General features: G+C 39.1%; 1 long non-coding RNA gene across 1 annotated transcript; it reads left to right on the top strand.

Moving 5' to 3' along the window:
- Window positions 1–1,122: 1,122 nt before the first annotated feature.
- LOC135973051 (uncharacterized) lies at window positions 1,123–14,688 on the top strand. The gene is made up of 5 exons (XR_010589757.1): window positions 1,123–1,170; window positions 5,360–5,405; window positions 8,241–8,341; window positions 13,124–13,194; window positions 14,024–14,688. It is a non-coding gene; the product is annotated as an uncharacterized LOC135973051 (long non-coding RNA).
- Window positions 14,689–15,156: the final 468 nt, after the last annotated feature.

Below are 15,156 nucleotides of genomic sequence, written 5' to 3'. Positions count from 1 at the left end.
TGATATGCTCCTTGTCACACACTCAACACCCCTCTCCATCATACCGCTTTCAACCAGCAAGCACAGAGGTACCTGCCACTGGAACCAGATCTGCTGGGATTACACCTCCAGGAAGTTTCCCTTTTGTCAGGAGAATTTGTCACTAGTCATTTATGACCAGAATTCAGCCCCTTTGCAGGACCTGAGTGACTCAAAGGGGCTGGATTATACCAGAGAATCTGGTCCCATGCTTGTATTATAAGTAGAGTTGTCCGAAAAATGACAATTCTGTTTTGCTACAACATGCAAGGTTTTAAAATTTCTTCTCATTCTGCATTGGAACAAAACTACAACCTTGTGTGTGTAGATTCAAGATATGGAATTGTCAAAACATTTAATTTTTTTTATTAAAAAGGTCAAGTTTTCAATCTTTGTCTTTCTGGGAGTGACTGAGTCCACCTTGATGCTCAGAAACTTTCCATCAAAACTGAAATATCTCTGTGAAACGTTTCAATGGAAAAAAATGTTTAGTTGAAAACATTCCAACCAGCACTAATTTTAAGTTTGTTCATGTTAATTATGGGGTATTAAGAACTATGTTGTAATTGTAGTGTGTCACTTTAATCTAAGGGATTTCCTTGTCCTGTTTGCAGACTTAGGACTCCATAGGGAAGCATGTGATCAATGTCAATGTGCAGAAAGACAGCTTGTAGTAAGGTGGGGTGAGTCATCTCTGTTTTAAGGAGCAGCCTGCTTTGCCTCTTTCTGGATCTGGGTTCCTGTGTGGTGGTAATGGTCTGAAATTTAAGAAATAAAGCAGTGTTACTTTGCAACCTTCCAGTGAGAGTATTGTTTTTTATCTAACTTCTCTGTGTATGCCATAAACATAATATTGAAAAAGTATATATTAATGTTTTATTATATTATATATTACTATTACATTTATATTCTAACATTGTGTGACAGGGTCAGGCCAGATGTCTACAGGAGAGTGCAGGAAGGAAGGTATATTAGCCTCAGGATAAGCAGGTCCATCTTCCCCTGGTAACTGAGCAGGGGTTACTCCAGGCTAATTAGGACACCTGGAGCCAATTAAGAACCTGCCAGAATGGGTTAAAAGCCTTCCCCCAGCCAGTCAGTGTGGGTGATAGGGGTTGTCTGAGTGGAGGAGAGCTGACCAGGACTCTGCAGGTATAGAGATTGGGGAGAAACCCTACCCTAAATGGGAGCTGAGGACCCTTCCAGGTCCAAAGACTTGAAGAAAAGGACCCTGCCAGAGAGGAGAGACTGAGTTGTGTGTTTGGTGTGTTGCCACCACACCCGGAAGGGCTACCAGAGACTACAGGATCTCCCTCCCTTGGCAGGAGGGTCAGGAGGAACCCTGCCCCAGCAAAGTTGGGATAATAAGCCAAGGGGCATGGGGGAGTAACCCAGGGAAGCTAGCAGTGTTCCTGAGAACTGGCAGCATGAGGCTGCTACTTGTAGGGTCCCTGGGTTGGGGCCTGGAGTAGAGGGCAGGACTGGGTCACTCCCTCCCCCCCCCTTTCCTCTCACTGGACATCCATTAAGGAGGCCAGAAGCCCCAGTAAGGGCCTAGCAAGCTGAGAAACAGGAAGGCTGCCTGGAGACAGAATTATAGTGGCAGGGAAATTCTGAGAGATGAGATGCTATCCTGACCCACCGCTAGAAGGAAGCACAGGACCCACCAAGGAGGAGAAGAAGCCCTATTATAACTATTATAGATTCAGTTTGGTTTCCAGTGGCTTGTGTTTTTTTTAGTGTGATATCTCATGGTCCAGTCTAACTGAATGCAGTTGTTTCCACTTTGACTGAGGAATATCATGCAGACCAGAGTTGCTATGGTCTCACACTGTAGACATAATGACAGCAGATGCCCACAGCATTCTTCCTTTGAGTGTAGGTATAGTGCCCAGGTATTTATTTCAGCACCATGTAACAGTGTCATTCTTTTGAGAAATAAATAAGTTACTGGTAATTCTGTTTTATTTTTCTGTGGTTTGTCTGAATTTTATGTTTTAAAGTTCTGTATGGGTTTGGCTTTTTCAAATTGCACTGTTTTATTTCTATATTCTGTCCAATCTTGTTTTTCCAACCTATCTTTCTAATATTTCTGTCTATCTGTGGGGCCCAATCCCTCCAACACTTAATAGCGATTACTGAGATGAGTATGGCAAAACAGAGTGCTGACACCAGTAATAAGAGTTTGAAATGGACCTGTACATAGTTATGCTGAGTCTCTCAAGGTTTGGTGAGATCCTGCTTCTTGATCAGACTCATTTAATTTGCCACTTTTGAAGTACTATCAGCTACTTTATATCGTTCATACAGCTAATTTGTCCTGTATGGTATTCATTAAGTAGGTTTTAAATGAAGCACCAATCAGCCTGCGAAAAGGGCTATGAATTAAACTGGCAGTTTAATCAAAACTCATTTCTGCTGAGAGAATATACAATCATAGCTTCTTCTGAGCTCTGATAAGCACCAGAGGTTGGCTGCAGGTAAAAGATTCCCCATATATAACATAAGCAAAGAATGTGTAATTATTTGGAAACGGTCCTAGAGTACAGAGTTTGTGGTTCTTCTCTATAAAAGTTTACTGTGCTATTGATTTAGTAGCATACGCTGATTCAGTTGCTCCATGCTTGATGGTACTGCCTTCGATTCTTTTTTTTTTCTTATCCTACTGCATTAATATTAGCATAACTCCTAATGTATATGGCCAGCACCTGAACTAGAATATCCTATATAAGGACCTTGTTTTGCTAACCATAATCAGTGCAGCTGTGCTGAAACACTTAAGTAGACCCATTTAAGTAGATAGAACTACCAGCATGAGTAAATACTACACAATGCAAGGGTCACATAATTTGTGCCCATGTTATTAGATATAAACCAGACTGTAATATACAGTGACTTTCCTAAAGAAATCTTAGGATCATAAACATTTTCACGATACATGGCAGAAAGCATTCAAAATAATTAATTAATTCTCCTTCAAAGAGGAACAAGCATTTTCAGTTCCTCAGGCTAAAGCACTTCCCAGAGAACTTCATAAGCCAAGATTGACTCCCACAGATTCAATGGTAATAGATCTAAGCTCATGCTGTGACCACAGTATTTTGTTAAGTTTTTTTTTAAAGAGGTATAAAGAAGAATTATTTATTAAATGTGACATATTTTAGATCCTCAGATATGCTCTTTCAGCTCTTGCATTCAACATTACCATAGGTCGGGATATTTTAGCAGTTATTTGTATCCTTTTCTTTTTTTTTTTTCTTGTCGGTTAGGGTTTACCATTCTGAAGGAGCCGTTTGTGCCTAAACCCACCTTGATGGAAAAATTAGCAAGCTGCAATATGTTAATATATTACAATACATCTCATTGGGATATGAAAATCATATACATTATGAAGTCATATTAAAGTCAGTCTTTTATGCAGGAGGAGTTTGGATTTTGCTTAGTGCAAAACATCTAGAACATCATATTCAACAAAGTAGGAGTTGTCATCGGTAAACCCAAATCTTCCACCTAATATGACTAGAAAGTAGCACAGCTAGGAGTGGGGGGGAAAGCATCATAAGCAAAGGCTGCTCTGAACAGTAACATTTCACAATTGACTGGCAGCTCACATATTGGTCTACATATATCAGTGTCTAGAGCATTGTGCCAGCAAAATAATTTGTGTGGCCACAAATGTGCAACAAAATCTTTGAGGGAGGAGCATGCAGGTTGCCTACATACATCTCAATGCAGGCCCAGAGCCCACAGCTGGTATGGTTACATGAGACACATAATAGGCTCACAATAGTGTACACAAGACTTCTTTCAGGATGGGGTCCCCATCAAGCATGGGTTGTAGTTGTTTGATATCCCATATGGGTTGCATTGTGGGGTGGTAGATGACAACTAGAGATGTGCAGGGGGAGGGGGATTATTTGTGTGTTGAAGCAGGTTCTCTTGGGGTATTTGGATGTCCCATTCCATGATGCAATCTACTTCTCTGGAGTGTCCTTATTTGGTGAAGGGTGTGTGTGTGTGTGTGTGTGAAGCTGTATATCCTAGAATGTTCTGTGGTACCTGAGTGCTTGGCTGGAGATGACAGATTTCTTTTTGTGTTCGTGGTTGTTACTGGTTTTATTAATGTTGGTGTTGGTAATCTGTGGGTTTCTTGTACTCTATGGGGACCCCATCCTGAAAGAAATCCTTCCTGACCCCCCTCTTCTGGTCTTCAAATTACCTTTCCAACCTCTCCAAGCTTATTATCCAAAGCAAGCTCCCCACAGACCAGGACACACACACACTCCCAGGAGATGCCAGACCCTGCCAAAACAACACACAAAAAACCTGCAGACATATCTCCACTGCTACAATGATCAACACCCCCCACAACACATCGTTGAAGATCCATGGATCCTACATATGCCTATCACAACATGTGGTGTTCCTCCTCCAGTGCACTAAATTCCAATAACAACTAAGTGTGTGAAACCAGATAATCACTACACTCTCAAACGAACTTGCACAGGAAAATGATAAAAGACAAAAACACCCTATCACCTATGGGTGAACGCTTTTCACAAAGCAATCACTCTAAATCTGGCCTCTCAGTCCTCCCCCTCAAAGGAAACCTGCCACACACTTTCAAAAGACAAGCCTGGGAGCTTAAATTCATAACTTTACTAGACACTAATAATCATGGACTTAACAGAAACACTGAATTTAGATTGTTGTAATTCGCCCTATAACCCACTAACAACCTCCTGCCCTCAAGCTGCTTTTCCTACCTCCTTTTCTTTCCCCCCATGACTGGAGTGTGTTAATGGGCCACTTCACCTTGAATGGTCCCTTGAAATATGAGTGTTTAGCATAAGCAGTTAAATCTGTTCCATTTTGTAGTTAGCTGTGGCACTCTGAATACCTTTCCCAGACCTGAAGAATAGTTCTGTGTGTCTAGAAAGCTTCTCTCTCTCTAACAGAAGTTGATCCAGTAAAAGATATTACCTCACCCATCCTGTTTCTCTAACTTTTTGGATCTGTACAACTGGTGCATGAGACACCTTGCTTTACACATGCTTCACAGAGAATGCGGGATAGTCCCTTTTTTTGTAACTACTTTGATGTGCATTTTTTTTGACAAATTCATCGTGTTTTCTTCATGCAGCCATGAGTTTCTACATTCTCTGTGGGAGATCATATGGATATGAGAGTCAACTGGAATAAATTTTCTCAGTTGTATACTTTATGTTCTGTTAGTTCATTAATTTAAATAATTCCTTCTGTTTTCCCTTTTCCCCTTTCCCATTTTTTTTGGTATTTTGTAGCATATAATTTATATATTTTTTATTTTGTTTTGTTATAGGTTTTAAATGTATGTCGTGGTCCTAAATCTCCAGTAATGTGTTAAAGTAAGTCAAACATTCAATTCAAAGAGTTTAAAAATGCAATAGATTGAACAATCATCATCCTGAACCCACATGCCACAGTTATTTCTTCTTATCCATTCCTTATTTGAATATTTTGAAGTCTAAGGTGCCTGTTGGTACCTGATAAACTGTTCTTTACCATTCCAGAACTTTAATCTCTTTAGCTAGTACAGCTGGCCCTTGTCTCTGAGGCATTTATCGCTATTTATTATTTGAAACCCATGTATGTACATCACCAACTACAGGTAAGGATGTGCTGGTGATGTCTAATCTTACATATTGAATATTCATTGATAAAATGGTGGCGATGTGTATATCTGCCAACACTTTTATATATAATTCCTTTTATAGTCTGTTTGGCAACAACTGAAATGAGTGAGATTTTATATTCATATTTAAATAATGATTAATAAGGTAAATGTCTGTGTATAGGAAGACCAGATATAAAGCAGGATGAATTAAATGTGATGTTAGACTTTTATAAAGCATAGATGAAATTATTCTTATCATTTATATTAGAGTTGCACCTAGAGGCTCCAGTCAAGACTGGGGCCCCGATTGTACTAGGCACTGTACAGACACACAGTCAGAGAAACTCTGTCTTCCAAAGAGCTTACAACTGAAATAGACAAGATAGACAAAGGGTGAGAGGGAAAACTAATGACTTGGTCATTGGCCAATCAGGTCTCCTGATTCAGTCTAGTGGCCTGTCCAACTAGTCCATGCTTCTGCCACATATTATTGCAGTTCATAATCTGCTTCCATATATTATGATCTGGAACCAAATCCTGCTCACCTAACTCAGGTGAATAGTCCTATTGACCCACATTTTCAAAAATGGCTAGTAACTTTTGGGTGCCTTTTAGTTTTTGGGCACCCAAATTAACACTCTAATTGTCCTGATTTTCAGAGGATAAATGCCCTTCCAAGTGTTTCAAATAGAGCACCCAATAACTGAGCCAGGCATGAGCTAGGCAAATAGGATTTGAGTAATGATTTCACAGAATTGTCGATTGAGCTTTAAAGCAGAGGTGTTTCAGAACAGGAACAGTTTTGAGCAGTTTGATAATGAATGTAACAATTTTAAAAGTTTACAAAATGTTCCAAAATATTGGCCTAATCCTGCTCTTCTTAAAGTCAATGTTAAAGTTCCCATTGAGTTCAGGACTATTCTCTACTGTAGTTCCCTTCCGCTGTGTATTTTTCACTAAGTTTAACCCACTGACCTAGGTCATCCAGTGCGATTATAGAAAGGGCCAAATTCTGCCTAATGTGAGCTAACTTGCTGCTGTTCAGGCATTAATGGGAGTGCTGAGCATGCTCTGAAGGGCAGTTACTGTTTGATAAAATTCCGTAATGCATCCTTAACTTCTTATAGATAGTAATGAACTCCCTTTTTGGAGAGGGTACTCAGGATTCATTTCTACATATGGATTATATAAAGACCTCATTTCAATTTTTATTTTTGTGTTAAACTAAGCTTCCCCTCATGGCAAGAGACAGAGGGGATCTTTATCACCAATTGGAAAACTCATCAAAAATCCTGAGTTTTGCTCAGCATATCATAGCTCCCAGCTACAGCCCTTCCACAAGTTTCCCTTTGTTAAATATTTCACTGATCATCTGATTGCCCTTTATTATTGCCAAAACGGAGACTCCTCTACTTTTATATGCAACGGGGTGCTAAAAATTTAAAGGTGCCTTGTAGAAAGTGGGATGTTCATTCCCCCACCAACCACATACTAACGCATTCTGTATGGAAGGACAGATCATTCATCTCCATCCCATGACATTGGGTCCCTCTGTCCTCAGACATGGCAGAAACCCTCAGAGTATGTCTACACTGAAATTAAAAACTCACGGCTGGCCCATACCACCTGATTTGGACTCACGGGGCTTGTGCTAAGGGGCTGTTTAGTTATGGTGTAGATGTTCAAGCTCTGGTGTTTCTGGTACATAAAATTAAAAATGGCTACATTTAGCTGCTGTAAGATGGGTTGTTTTTTTTTGTTTTTAAAAAAGGGGGGGGGAAGGACCTGTTTATCCATTGCCATGCATATTTTTAGGCATTTACACCTGTGCAAAGTGGGAAGATAATGCTACTTTAATGATTAACATAACTGTTTGCACCCATTTTACACTGATGTATATGAGCACAAAAGGTGAAGGGCAATGCACGAGGTACAAGAGGTTTTAAGGGGAACAGGTTGGAAATTTCCAATGGAACATTTTCCCATCGGAAAATGCCAATGTGTCAAAATCAAAACATTTTGTGGGAATCTGTTAAATTAATCAAATATTTTGACAGAAACACTCAAGTTTCCAAAGGAAACCTACCTGGCCTCCTGCCAGCTCCCCTGCCTGAAGAGGTGCTGCAGAGATGGGATCCTGGGAGCTTGAGCCAGGCTATCAAGGCTTCCAGGCTCTTTTCTTCTGAGTAGCCTATGCTCTGGGTAGCTTGGGGAGCATTGCCAATTTCTCTTTGAAAAAGTCAAATTGGAATGTAATTTTAAAATGAAATTTTCAGACTCCCTTGTTCTTTAGGAAATCTTGAAATTGCTAGTTTTCATTCCAACATGAGACTTGTTTTTTAATTTGCTATTTCCCATACAATGGGAATTCTGATTTTCCAACCAGCCTTAGATTTAAGTTCCCTTTCATTGAAGCAATAAGTATGGATCATAGTCCATATCAAATCATGGTTTGATGTCCATAGTTCATTTAAACAGTCCAAATCAGCTAAACATGACCCTTTGTAAGACTTTGTGTTCTTAAAACCCTGTGACTCTTCCTCAAATTTCTACTTCTATCCAACAGATAGTCACGCCTCTTCCTTGTCAGCTTTGTCTTGGTCTTCACACAACAGAGGTGGTACCAAAGAAGATGCCTCCAGACTAAATCTGTGACTTATTTTTCCTGTTAGTATCCATCTATTACTAATCTGTTATATGGTTTCTTCATTCATTTTCAGTTTTAGATCTAGCATGAAACAGTCACACTTTAAGGGTACATTTCTACGTAGTTAATGGAAGGCTAAGAAATAATAATAATTATTTTAATGGTTAATTAATTGTTACACAGTTCAACAGATCAATAGATTCTTAAAACCATCCCTAACACTTTCAGCTAATATACTCCTAATCATCAATAGGACATACCACTCATGTTGTAACATGCTTAGAACATTTTGGTTGTTTATTAACCATATAAGCTCTTTATAAATGTATCCTTATAATATAGTGTTACCTTGTTTTTCTTAGTAACTAAACTACATCTATTGTGGCCTCTGGACATAGATACAAAGAGGCTTGGGCATTTAGGGTACATATCATAGTCATCTGAACTATGATAATGTCATTAGCAATAATAAATATGTCCTTGTAGTCATTTCCCCTCCCAATCCTCTGACCAACCTCCTCCCTGATAGTCTTTTAAGGAGAAGCCAGAAAAAATAGAAAAGTATCGTACAGGTCAACAATCAACCTCTGTCAATGCATTTTCATAAACTATGAATGGAGGTCTGCGTTTCTCTATCTTACAGAACTATATAGAAGCTCTTCTAATATACAGTTCTCTGGAATACTGAGTTTTGGATACTCTATTGAAAAGTTTTCTTTTCATAAGGTGCATCCACTATAATTAGTGCCTATGTTAGCATTATTAAAATCCAAGGAGATCCTTGTTAGGGTCAAGGGAACGGTTAGCAAAGGACAAAGTAAGTGTCTGTCATATCAAGAAAGGAAAACAAAAGAATTCTTGAAAATCATTCTCACTGAGAAATCTATCCATTACAGAGTGGGTCCCATGGATTACCATTATTGCAAGGAGGAAAGGATGAAATATCAACTAATTAGATTTTATGCAAAAGTACTTCTGACAGAATAGCCTTAGAAAAGTTCATTGTAAAAATCTCTGTAATTTTGATATTAACACTGCGTGGACAGAACAATGAAATTTCACACACTCCCTTCATTTTAGTTGCTGTTTGTTTTTTTTTGTTGTTGTTTTTTTGTCCTCCCATCAAAATCTTCAATTGCCATTTAGTCAATAAGGATTTGGTGGAGGACTCAGGGCATATTTTGGGGGGCATAGAGGAATACAGTTTTTTTTTTTTTGCTATTGCATTTATGGGTTATGCTAATTTCTCTGTTGCATTATGTTCCTTTGTGATATTCCTGGATGAATTGTGAGTTGAATTATTGTTAGGCCATATATAGGTATAGTTTATGTGAAATCCAAACAAATACATATTCTGAATATAATTAGGTTGCATTGAAACATTTGATTACACAATCAAGATTCAACTATAGAATACTTATGCAAAAAGCAAACCATTCCATATCTGCTGTGTTTTCTTTAAAGTGCATTGAGTGCCTACCAAAAAGAAGAAAAAAATCAAAATTCAAAAAACAGTTAAGGTTGCTAAGTGATAACAATGTACTTATCTATCACATAAATCCAAGCACTTAAAAACAAGGAAATGAAATGTTAAGGACATCATACATCTACACTGCCCACTTGATAAGAAAAACACAGTTTGTTTATCATCAAGTTCAGAGAGCTGCATATTTATCACAATTCAATAACCTTAGCTGACCTTTTCAATGTAATATTGGCTTTAATATCTAAATATTTTATTAAGTGATGCTAAGTGGCAAAACAAGATAGAATATATATTGACAGATATTTTTTGGTAAAGAATATATATTTATAGTTTCTTGAGAATAATGTAGCATTTGTAGTATCGAAGGAAGTGTATGGCATTGTTGATTTATGATGAAATTGTGTCTGTATATCTGCATTTGAGGCTGATCATTATGTCACTAATGTGTACTTGTATCATATTTATGATGCTTTTTTTCAGATGGATTTTGTGTTCTGATTATAGTGAAAAAATATTTGTTTTATGTCTGAATTAAATGTGCATTATGATTTTTTTTGTGCTTTATCAGACTAATGTGTTCATATTTATCATACAGCCAGTGTAGGATTTATGAAGCCCTTAACTTTTCATTTCCTTGCTTTTAAGTTCTCTAGTTTTCTAAATGATAGATAAGACATTGTCACAACACAACCTTAACTTTTTTTTCTGTTGGTTTTTAAATTTTCCAAGTTTTTATTGTTTAGATTTGTGTCTGTGTACAGGTAAATTAAGATACATTTTTTACAGCAAATAAATAAATAGTATACAGGGAACCATAGGTTCTAAATTAAGATGGAGAATTACTAGTCAAGCAAAGACTAGCGGGACCTCAGCATTCATATTCCTCTATTAGCTTTGAAGCTTTTTGGGGGGTAAAATAGTTAAAATTCACTGTCTATAAGAAATACAGCACCTCACTATCCCCCGTTTCTTGGAGATAGAAATAATTATTGACAAGAAGGGATTTTTTTTTTTTAATTTTGCTGCCTGGATATCATGTATGGATAGTGAGTGTGAGAGTCTGTTTATTTAATTGAATACTTCTGTATTTTAAATGAGCATCAAGGGTGCCCAGAACTTGGTGGCTCTTCTTTGAAGTAGAGTATATACATCTCTAGCACGGATCTTGCAAAGAGCTCTATGTGGGTTCACCCCTGCACCCACTTGTTGGCTTTACATGAGCTCATTGCAGGATCAGGACCTAGATAGATTAGACTGGGATTTTCCAAGAGGACTAGGCGCCCAGCTCCTTCTGAATTTCAGAAAGTTGGGCACCTACCTCCTCTAAGTGCCTTTGAAAATTCTGGTCTAAATACAACAATAAAATATAGCATCATGTTAAGGAATGTTAGACATATTGGTTATGGATTAGGCAAGCATATGCTACAATATTTTCCATGTGTAAATACACCAAAGGAAGGTGTAAATCCACAGTCTGCTGCTTTGTTTTGTCAATTACTCCTGGGATCTGATACTAGCATTTGGTGAATCACTGGTCAATTTTATTATTTCTCTAGAAGACATACAGTCCCTATGCTAGCAGTGAAAATTATCCTCATGATCATCCAGACTTGTGATCCATCTGCCAGAAGGGAGGGGGAAGGAAAGAGAACTGCAGCTGGGTTTTTTGTTTGGTTGGTTTTTTAAAGTCTTAAGAAGGAATGTGAAGTTAAAATAACTAAATTAGTTTTGGGATCTGAATAAATTCTAAGCACAGCATTCTCACAACAGAATATAATATACCTTGTCTATCAAATATTCCACTGATAACAGGAGAGGAAATAAATGTCAGCATGGCAATGATTCAAAATAAGCAGTTTGTGAGACAATAAAACTACAGGAATTGCTTTAAAGAAGCAGATTTCCCTGCCTACCGTTATATTAAATCATTCTCAAGCTGGTGCCTCCCCCCGCAAAAGGCAAAGTTAATAAGTATTGTCATTCAAACTATAATTTACCTTGTCAAACTGTTTAAGTTAAATCAGGCTGTAAACCCAATCATTATGTTATCAGTTTTGACTACCTACTCCAAAATGAATCATCTTTTAGGCATTTTAACAGTGTCCTTAACAAATACATTTGTGCCTTTGTGTGTGTGAAAAACAATTCCTGCTAACACCATGGAGGGATACTATGATGTTTTATAAGCTGACCCTTTGCTCCCCTATGTAGGCTATTAAAATATAGGGCAGTAGAAAATCAGGTAGTTTCAATTCAAAGAATATCTTTATCCATCAGAAGGTGGGGGTTTTATACCACAGAAGAAGGTGAAGGATTTAACTGGAGGTGAATATTTAACTCCTTTTGTTACTTTAATATGAAGAATTCAATCTCCTATGAGTATCAACTGGAGATAAGGGACATCCATACAATCCTCTTTCCTCCACTCTGCCACCTGCTCCTCCTCAACAGTTCTAGCTGCATGCAGGGGCTTCCCAGTCCACTACTCTCCCTAGAATGCTCCTTCAGTAGGATGAGTTTCATGGCACACAGGAGAAACCCATGTCAGCTACAGCACGCTCAACCTCTTAACTCTAATCTCTCTCCCCTGACCACACCCAGTACCATATAGAGCCCATTTAACAGTTAAGATTGACAAGACTGGGCTCCTATTTAGGTTTTGTCATTCTAGTCTTGTCCCCTTTCCCACCTCTCCCTCTGACTTCCGCATCCATGAAGAATCATGGTAATCTGTTGGTGCTATGTAAATGTTGTATTTTCAGAGTTCTACCACTGAAAACTTGAACAAGCAATTATCTATCCATACTGCAATTAAACAAATCATTGCTAATTATATTAATTATTCTATATATTCTACAAACATGAATTTAATTCATTGCTTTCTGAGAGACCAAGCGGCTTAGGATACTTTAGAGTTTCTTTCCCCCAAAGATAGGGTTTTTTTAACAGGCTTTGGTTGTTATATAAATTTAATTACTTACATGCTCCATCCTGCCAGACACTGAACACTCTGGCTTTGATCCAACAAAGTCATTAAGCATATGCTTAACTTTAAGCAGGTGATTTCTTCCCTCATCTACACTGGGACTACTCATGTGCTTAGAGTAAAGTATGTGCTTAAGTGCTAGATCTGGGCCCAAGTAGTCAACACCATAAAGGTTTAAGGCCTCTAAGCAACTATCTTTTGTGTTCCTGTTAATGGAAGCCTCAGGCTGGTAGGAAGCTTTGGGAAGAGTATCTGGATGGCATTATGATGATATTCCTCAAAGTCTAGCCCTTATGATCTCCATTCTGTTTTTTATTATCTGTTTGTTAGGTACCAAGAGTGAGTTCAGCGCTGTACAAGACACCGGGGAAAACAAGGGATCTGGCTGATGGCCTGAGAAGGTATACAATGTGACAGACCCAGAGGAGTTTCCATGTCACAGAATTTTCTTTTTTCTTCCAATTATTGTCTTGCTTATCTGGTGCTGGGCATATGTTGTTGGGGTGTTTTGTTTTTTGTTTTGTTTTTATTTTGTTTTAATTGAGATTGTACATTTGAGGGTTTTGCTAAAGAAATTTTGCATGTATTCAAATACACAGAGGTAGATGCATTTCTACCTTCTTATTTATTTAGAATAGAAACCCCTTACCTGTTGCCTATAGCACACACAGGCTGTCTGCATTTACAGAATGTTCCGAGAATACTGCAGATATTTACCCTCTTGGCACTATGCTGATCTGCCACTTGGTTTCAGCTCAGGCCGTCAGTTTGTGAATCAATGATAATTTTATCTATAATATTTTTAGCTGTCCAAAATGCCATTAGGCCAAATTCTGATTCCCTTACGCACAGTGGGTAGTACCTTACTTTGAGCTAAATCGTGGTTTAGCAGCAATAAGCATGAGACAGTGCACTGTTGTACTGCTCCTAAGAAGCAGATTGTGGCTCAGAGCCAGTCTACTTCCTGGCAGGGACAGTACCTTGCTGCAGCTCTATATATGGCACAATAAACATTTCCTATTGCACTGGTTCAGCTGCCCCCTCCAACCCATATTCCCAGGACAGGGAGGTAGCAAATTTATACCTTTTCATTCCTCTGCATGGGGATGCAAGCCAGGTCACCATCTGATCATTTGCCAGTAGAACCCCCTGACATCAATGAAACTGGTTGAAGAGTAATGTACTCCTCAACACTTGTAAGGGTAACAGAATTTGACTCATTGTCTGTAGGTATCAACCTGTCATTTAAAAGCATCACAGAATAATGCAACTCTCCATGTTCCTCCTCTGTGACAACCAGCTGAATGTAACTTTTGGCTGCAACATGACTTCTTGCAGTGGATATGGATAGCCTACTAAGCCAAAAGCTTCGGATTTCCTCTTACAGCTATTTCATCCATGGGAAACCCAAACCTGGTTCAACAAGCAAGAATACACGAGTAATACAGAATAAATGAAATGTGACACAGCGATTTCTAACTATATTATACTGTACATTATAGCCATAGAGTGCCTTATAACTTGAAATGTAAGACTCTAATACAATACTACTGGGACATGGGGCCTTTAAATAGAGAATTTTAAATTGTTTAGAACATCGAATACGTCCTCAGATGCTTGAGTGGTTTCATATCTCCCTGCACCTTTTATCCTAGACTGTGCCTGCTCTTTGTGGAGGTGTGTAAGGGGGAGAGGGAACAAGGGTACCTCTCATGCAAGAGTCATGCAAAACCTCAGCGCCTGTACTTCTCTGAGCAGAGGCACCAATTCCATTTAGCACCCCAAGGGTGCATGCCATTTAAAGCTGTTGAGCAGTGTTTCCCAAACTTGGGACACGGCTTGTGCAGGGAAAGCCTACCTGTTTACCTGCCGCGTCCGCAGGTCCGGCCGATCGCGGCGCCCACTGGCTGCGGTTCACTGCTCCAGGCCAATGGGAGCTGCTGGAAGCGGGGGCCAGTACGTTCCTTGGCCCACGCCGCTTCCAGCAGCTCTCATTGGCCTGGAGCAGCGAACTGCGGCCAATGGGAGCTTTGATCGGACGAGGCAGGTAAACAAACTGGCCCGGCCTGCCAGGGGCTTTCCCTACACAAGCTGCGTCCCAAGGTTGGGAAACACTGCTGTTGAAGATAGGGAGGAGACAGTGCCATGATCCTCTCCCTGCTCTGCACAAGCCTGTAGAACTTAGGAGGAGCAGGCTTTGCCATACTAAAGGATGGAGCAGTATGCAACATTCCCTGTTTAGTATAGGGTGACCCAACACAGATTGCAATATTACACCCTGGAAGCTCGGGAATAAGGCACTGTACAGAGAAGCCCTGTGTCTTTAAGTTTCGCTGTGGCCCAAACACAAACTCAAAGGCTCA

Source organism: Chrysemys picta, chromosome 8, assembly GCF_011386835.1.
Source record: "Chrysemys picta bellii isolate R12L10 chromosome 8, ASM1138683v2, whole genome shotgun sequence".
Classification (NCBI taxonomy): domain Eukaryota; kingdom Metazoa; phylum Chordata; order Testudines; family Emydidae; genus Chrysemys; species Chrysemys picta.
Note: the sequence above shows the minus strand (reverse complement) of the source record. Positions and strands in the feature narration are given on the sequence as shown.